The sequence below is a fragment of the Pristiophorus japonicus genome, unplaced genomic scaffold, assembly GCF_044704955.1.
Source record: "Pristiophorus japonicus isolate sPriJap1 unplaced genomic scaffold, sPriJap1.hap1 HAP1_SCAFFOLD_444, whole genome shotgun sequence".
In the NCBI taxonomy this organism is placed as follows: domain Eukaryota; kingdom Metazoa; phylum Chordata; class Chondrichthyes; family Pristiophoridae; genus Pristiophorus; species Pristiophorus japonicus.
In genome coordinates, this window is record NW_027254346.1 from 112,908 (window position 1) to 120,741 (window position 7,834).

Here is a 7,834-nt window from a genome sequence, read left to right on the forward strand (position 1 = left end):
CAGCTGTACACAGGGTGCAGGTATCAGTGCAGGAATTTCCCTGACCATTATCAGGAGGTGTGTGTGAGAATGACAGCAGTACACTGGATGCAGGAATCAGTGCAGGAAGTTCCCTGACCATTATCAGGAGGAGAGTGTGTGATTGCCAGCTGTACACTAGGTGCAATTATCAGTGCAGGAATTTCCCTGACCATTATCAGGAGGTGTGCGTGTGACTGACAGCTGGTTTCTGGGTGCAGGTATCTGTGCAGGAAGTTCCCTGACCATTATCAGGAGGAGAGTGTGTGACCGATAGCTGCAGATTGGGTGCAGTAATCAGTGCAGGAAAATCCCTGACAGTTCAGGATGGAGAATGAACTTTCTACACTTATTTATGCCAACAGTCTATAGCTGTCAATCAGATACTCTGCCCCAGGCACTGTCAGAGAGAACATAAGAAGAAAAGAAATGGGTCATTTGGCCACTGGAGCCTGCTCCGACATTCAGTATGTTCATGGCTGATCTGATGGTGTGCTCAGTTCCACTTCCCTGCCCGCTACCCAGAACCATTTATTGTATTATCATTCAAAAATTTGTCTATCTCCGCTTTAAATATATTTAATGACCGCTGCTTCACCGCTTTCGGGGGCAGAGAATTCCACAGATTTACCACTCTCTGAGAGAAGAACTTCCTCCTTATCTCTGTTCTAAATGGGCGACAATTATTCTGAAACTATGCCCCCTTTTTCTAGCTTCCACTAAGAAACGAGGCATCCTCTCAGCACCGAACTCGTCGAGCCCCTATAGTATCTTATACATTTCAATCAAATCACCTATCATTCTTCTAAACTCCAATGTGTATCGGCCCAACCTGATCAACCTTTCTTCAGAAGTCAACCCCCTAATCTCAGGAAGCGACATAGTGAACCTTCTCTGAACTGCCTCCAATCCAAGTATATCCTTCATTAAATAAGGAGACCAAAACTGTACGCAGGACTCTCGATCAGGAGCATCATGCACTTCTCTCTCTCCACACGGTAGGCAGCAGGCACTCGCACACGCTCCTCATCAGAACAGTAAGCACATTCCTGCTGTTTCACCAAAGTATTGTCAGGAGGATGCTGTTGTTATATCTGGTTGATAAAATATGATTGTCCGTCCCACCCGCTAGATTGAGAGCTGAAGACTTTATGTACAAGCTCGTGCAGTAAATTCCTTGACAGTTCTCCAAAGGAGATTATGTGATTGACAGCAGCAGACACTATGCACAAGTAAGTGAAGAGATGTTGAGAATGCGAGGTGGACTTGGGCTGTAGCTGATAATATGAGATGGTTTATGGAGGAGCTGAGGACCACAGATTGGGGAGGGGAAGGAGATGAGGATATCATGCTGGGGAGGAGCTGAGGATATTATGTGGGGTGGGTTGGAGCTGAGGATATTGGGTTTCTTGAGGAGAAACTGGGGATATATGGTGGGGTGATGTGGAGCAGGGGTTGTGTTTAGTTGGTCCGTTTCTGGCTATTCATTCAAGTTGTGCACAATTGGTGAATGCTTTGGCTGCTCTGTCTCTATGTGGTCAATTGGTCGGATTCTGTCTTCTCCATCAAGATGTGGTCAGTTTGTCAGTTTTCAGATTTTCGGTGGTTATAGTCAATTTGACCTTTTGTTGGTGTTGGTCAGTTTCATGATGGTCAGTCAGGTTTTGGTCAGTATTTTATTCTCTGGGTCTTCTGTCAGGTAGTTGTGAATTGGTCAGTGTCTGGGGGTCGGTCATTCAATGCTCAGTGAGTCAGTGTCTGAAGCTCCTTCCATTTCAGCTCAGTTGTTAAGTTTCTGGATGTCACGTCATATTGTGGCAAACTTATCACTTTCGTTTGCACGGTCAGGGTGTTTTTAGTTTACCAGTTTCTGGTCATCTGTCAGTTTCTGAGTGCATGGTCACACAGCGGTCAGTTAATCAATTTCTGTAAGTTCCCTTCGGTTGTAGGTCAGTTTCAAGGCGATCGATCAGGTCATGGGCAGATTCTCAGTTTCTGGATGCTCGGTCAGGCTGTGGTCAGTTGGTTAGTTATTGGTTCCGAGGGCAGACTGTGGTCAGTTGGTCAGTTTCTGTTGTCTCGGTCATGCTGTGGTCAGTTGGTCAGTTTCTAGTTGATCGATCAGACTGTGGTCGGTTGGTCAGTTTCTAGTTCCGAGGTCGGACTGTGGTCAGTTGCTCAGTTTCTGGTTCCTAGGTCAGACTGTGGTCGGTTGGTCAGTTTCTGTTTTCTAGGTCACACTGTGGTCAGTTGCTCAGTTTCTGGTTTCTATGCCAGACGGTGGTCAGTTGGTCAGTTTTTGGTTTCTAGTCAGACTGTGGTCAGTTGGTCAGTTTCTGGTTTCGAGGTCAGACTGTGGTCAGTTGGTCAGTTTCTGGTTTCTATGTCAGACTGTGGTCAGTTGGTCAGTTTCTGGTTTCTTGGTCAGAATGTGGCCAGTTGGTCAGTTTCTAGTTGATCGATCAGACTGTGGTCGGTTGGTCAGTTTCTCGTTCCTAGGTCGGACTGTGGTCAGTTGCTCAGTTTCTGGTTCCTAGGTCAGACTGTGGTCAATTGGTCAGTTTCTGGTTTCTAGGTCAGACTGTGGGTCAGTTGGTCAGTTTCTGGTTTCTAGTCAGACTGTGGTCAGTTGGTCAGTTTCTGGTTTCTAGGTCAGACCGTGGTCAGTTGGTCAGTTTCTGGTTTCTAGATCAGACTGTGGTCAGTTGGTCAGTTTCTGGTTTCTTGGTCAGAATGTGGCCAGTTGGTCAGTTTCGGGTTTCTAGGTCAGACTGTGGTCAGTTGGTCAGTTTCTGGATTCTAGGTCAGACTGTCGTCAGTTGGTCAGTTTCTGGTTTCCAGGTCAGATTGTGGTCAGTTGCTCAGTTTAGGGTTTCTAGGTCAGAATGTGGTCAGTTTGTCAGTTTCGGTTTTCTCGGTCAGGCTGCGGTCAGTTGGTCAGTTTCTGGTTTCTAGGTCAGACTGTGGACAGTTGGTCAGTTACTGGTTGCTAGGTCAGAATGTGGCCAGTTTGTCAGTTTCTGGTTTCTAGGTCAGACTGTGGTCAGTGGGTCAGTTTCTGATATCTAGGTCAGACTGTGGTCAGTTTGTCAGTGTCAGGTTGTCTAGGTCAGATTGTGGTCAGTGAGTCAGTTTCGCGTTTCTAGGTCAGACTGTGGTCAGTTGGTAAGTTTCGGGTTTCTAGGTCAGACTGTGGTCATTTGGTCAGTTTCTGGTTTCTAGGTCAGACTGGTCAGTTGGTCAGTTTCTGGTTTCCAGGTCAGATTGTGGTCAGTTGGTCAGTTTCGGGTTTCTATGTCAGAACGTTGTCGGTTGGTCAGTTCGGTTTTCGTGTTCAGACTGTGGTCAGTTGGTCCGTTTCTGGTTTCGAGGTCAGATTATTGTCAGTTGGTCAGTTTCGGGTTTCGAGGTCAGAATGTGGTCAATTGTTCAGGTTCTGGTTTCTAGGTCAGACTGTGGTCAGTTTGTCAGTTTTTGGTTTCTAGGTCAAGCTGTGGTCAGTTGGTCAGTTTCTGGTTTCTATGTCAGACTGTGGACAGTTGGTCAGTTATTGGTTGCTAGGTCAGAATGTGGCCAGTTGGTCATTTTCTGGTGGCGAGGTCAGAATGTGCTCAGTTGATCAGTTTATGTTTGTCTCGGTCAGACTGTGGTCAGTGGGTCATTTTTTGATTTCGATGTCAGACTGTTTTCAGTTGGTCATTTTAGGTCGTCTAAGTCAGACTGTGGTCAGTTTGTCAGTTTCTGGTTTCTATGTCAGACTGTGGTCAGCTGGTCAGTTTCATGTTGTCCAGGTCAGATTGTGTTCAGTTGGTCAATTTCCAGTTTCTAAGTCAGACTGTGTTCAGTTGTTCAGTTTCGGGTTTCTAGGTCAGACTGTGGTCAGTTGGTCAGTTTCTGGTTTCTATATCAGACTGTGGTCAGTTGGTCAGTTTCTGGTTTCTAGGTCAGACTGTGGGCAGTAGGTCAGTTTCTGGTTGCCTCGGTAAGACTGTGGTAAGTTGTTCAGTTTCTGGTACCTTGGTCAAACTGTGGTCACTTGGTCAGTTTCTGGTTATCTAGGTCAGTTTCTGTGGTCAGTTTCTTACTTTTATTTCTAGGTCATCCTGTGGTCAGTTGGTCACTTGCTTGTTGTTCGGTCATCCTGTGGTCAGTTGCTCAGTTGCTGTTTTCTAGGTCAGACTGTGGTTGTTTGGTCAGTTTCGGGTTGTCTCTGTCAGACTTTGGTCAGTTGGTCAGTTTCGGATTTCGAGCTCATAGTGTGGTCAGTTGGTCAGTTGCTGGTGCCTAAGTCAGACTGTGGTCAGTTCGTCAGTTTCTGGTTGTCTCAGTCAGACTGTGGTCAGAAGGTCAGTTTCAGGTTTCTAGTTCAGGCTGTGGTCAGTTGGTCTGTTTCAGGTTGTCTCGGTCAGACAGTTCGCAGTTGGTCAGTTTCTGGTTTCTAGATCAGAAATTGGTCAGTTTGTCAGTTTCAGGTTGTCGAGGTCAGATTGTGGTAAGTTGGTCAGTTCAGGTTTCTAGGTCAGACTGTGGTCAGTTGTTCAGCTTCGGGTTTCTAGGTCAGACTGTGGTCAGTTGGTCAGTTTCTTATTTCTATGTCAGACTGTGGTCAGTTGGTCAGTTTCAGGTTGTCTAGAACAGATTGTGGTCAGTTGCTCAGTTTCCGGTTTCTAGGTCAGACTGTGAACAGTTGGTCAGTTTCTGGTTGCTAGGTCAGAATGTGGTCAGTTGGTCAGTTTCTGGTTTCTAGGTCAGACTGTGGGCAGTAGGTCAGTTTCTAGTTGTCTCGGTAAGACTGTGGTAAGCTGTTCAGTTTCTGGTACCTTGGTCAAACTGTGGTCACTTGGTCAGTTTCTGGTTATCTAGGTCAGTTTCTGTGGTCAGTTTCTTACTTTTATTTCTAGGTCATCCTGTGGTCAGTTGGTCACTTGCTTGTTGTTCGGTCAGACTGTGGTCAGTTGCTCAGTTGCTGTTTTCTAGGTCAGACTGTGGTTGTTTGGTCAGTTTCGGGTTGTTTCTGTCAGACTTTGGTCAGTTGGTCAGTTTCGGGTTTCGAGCTCATAGTGTGGTCAGTTGGTCAGTTGCTGGTGCCTAAGTCAGACTGTGGTCAGTTCGTCAGTTTCTGGTTGTCTCAGTCAGACTGTGGTCAGAAGGTCAGTTTCAGGTTTCTAGTTCAGGCTGTGGTCAGTTGGTCTGTTTCAGGTTGTCTTGGTCAGACAGTTCGCAGTTGGTCAGTTTCTGGTTTCTAGGCCAGATTGTGGTCAGTTTGTCAGTTTCAGGTTGTCGAGGTCAGATTGTGGTCAGTTGGTCAGTTCAGGTTTCTAGGTCAGACTGTGGTCAGTTTGTCAGTTTCAGGTTGTCGAGGTCAGATTGTGGTAAGTTGGTCAGTTCAGGTTTCTAGGTCAGACTGTGGTCAGTTGTTCTGCTTCGGGTTTCTAGGTCAGACTGTGGTCAGTTGGTCAGTTTCTGGTTTCTAGGACAGACTGTGGTCAGTTGGTCAGTTTCTGGTTTCCAGGTCAGATTGTGGTCAGTTGCTCAGTTTCGGGTTTCGAGGTCAGAATCTGGTCAGTTGGTCAGTTTTGGGTTTCTAGGTCAGGCTCTGGTCAGTTGGTCAGTTTCTGGTTTCTAGGTCAGACTGCGGACCTTTGGTCAGTTACTTGTTGCTAGGTCTAAATATGGGCAGTTGGTCAGTTTCTGGTTTCTAGGTCAGACTGTGGTCAGTTGTTCAGTTTCTGGTTTTTAGGTCAGACTGTGGTCAGTGGGTCAGCTTCTGGTTTCTAGTTCAGACTGTGGTCAGATTTTCAGTTTCAGGTTGTCTAGGTCAGATTGTGGTCAGTTGGTCAGTTTTGGGTTTCTAGATAAGAGTGTGTTCAGTTGGTCAGTTTCTGGTTTCCAGGTCAGATTTTGGTCAATTGCTCAGTTTCGGGTTTCTAGGTCAGAATATGGTCAGTTTGTCAGTTTCGGTTTTCTCGGTCAGGCTGCGGTCAGTTGGTCAGTTTCTGGTTTCTAGGTCAGACTGTGGACAGTTGGTCAGTTACTGGTTGCTATGTCAGAATGTGGCCAGTTTGTCAGTTTCTGGTTTCTAGGTCAGACTTTGGTCAGTTGTTCAGTTTCTGGTTTCTAGGTCAGACTGTGGTCAGTGGGTCAGTTTCTGATATCTAGGTCAGACTGTGGTCAGTTTGTCAGTGTCAGGTTGTCTAGGTCAGATTGTGGTGAGTGGGTCAGTTCCGGGTTTCTAGGTCAGACTGTGGTCAGTTGGTAAGTTTCGGGTTTCTTGGTCAGACTGTGCTCATTTGGTCAGTTTCTGGTTTCTAGGTCAGACTGGTCAGTTGGTCAGTTTCTGGTTTCCAGGTCAGATTGTGGTCAGTTGGTCAGTTTCGAGTTTCTATGTCAGAACGTTGTCAGTTGGTCAGTTTCGGTTTTCGTGTTCAGACTGTGGTCAGTTGGTCAGTTTCTGGTTTCGAGGTCAGATTATTGTCAGTTGGTCAGTTTCGGGTTTCTAGGTCAGAATGTGGTCAATTGTTCAGGTTCTGGTTTCTAGGTCAGACTGTGGTCAGTGGGTCAGCTTCTGGTTTCTAGTTCAGACTGTGGTCAGATTTTCAGTTTCAGGTTGTCTAGGTCAGATTGTGGTCAGTTGGTCAGTTTTGGGTTTCTAGATAAGAGTGTGTTCAGTTGGTCAGTTTCTGGTTTCCAGGTCAGATTTAGGTCAGTTGCTCAGTTTCGGGTTTCTAGGTCAGAATGTGGTCAGTTTGTCAGTTTCGGTTTTCTCGGTCAGGCTGCGGTCAGTTGGTCAGTTTCTGGTTTCTAGGTCAGACTGTGGACAGTTCGTCAGTTACTGGTTGCTATGTCATAATGTGGCCAGTTTGTCAGTTTCTGGTTGCTAGGTCAGACTGTGGTCGGTTGTTCAGTTTCTGGTTTCTAGGTGAGACTGTGGTCAGTGGGCCAGTTTCTGATATCTAGGTCAGACTGTGGTCAGTTTGTCAGTGTCAGGTTGCCTAGGTCAGATTGTGGTGAGTGGGTCAGTTTCGGGTTTCTAGGACATACTGTGTTCAGTTGGTAAGTTTCGGGTTTCTTGGTCAAACTGTGGTCATTTGGTCAGTTTCTGGTTTCTAGGTCAGACTGGTCACGTGGTCAAGTTTCTGGTTTCCAGGTCAGATTGTGGTCAGTTGGTCAGTTTCGGGTTTCTATGAGAGAACGTTGTCAGTTGGTCAGTTTCGGTTTTCGTGTTCAGACTGTGGTCAGTTCGTCAGTTTCTGGTTTCGAGGTCAGATTATTGTCAGTTGGTCAGTTTCGGGTTTCTAGGTCAGAATGTGGTCAATTGTTCAGGTTCTGGTTTCTAGGTCAGACTGTGGTCAGTTGGTCAGTTTCTGGTTTCTATGTCAGACTGTGAACAGTTGGTCAGTTATTGGTTGCTCGGTCAGAATGTGGCCAGTTGGTCATTTTGTGGTTGCGAGGTTAGACTGTGGTCAGTTGGTCAGTTTCTGAGTTCTATGTCAGACTGTGGTCAGTTGGTCAGTTTCAGGTTGTCTAGATCAGATTGTGGTCAGTTGCTCAGTTTCGGGTTTCTAGGTCAGACTGTGAACAGTTGGTCAGTTTCTGGTTGCTAGGTCAGAATGTGGTGAGTTGGTCAGTTTCTGGATTCTAGGTCAGACTGTGGGCAGTAGGTCAGTTTCTGGTTGTATCGGTAAGACTGTGGTAAGTTGTTCAGTTTCTGGTACCTTGGTCAAACTGTGGTCACTTGGTCAGTTTCTGGTTATCTAGGTCAGTTTCTGTGGTCAGTTTCTTACTTTTATTTCGAGGTCATCCTGTGGTCAGTTGG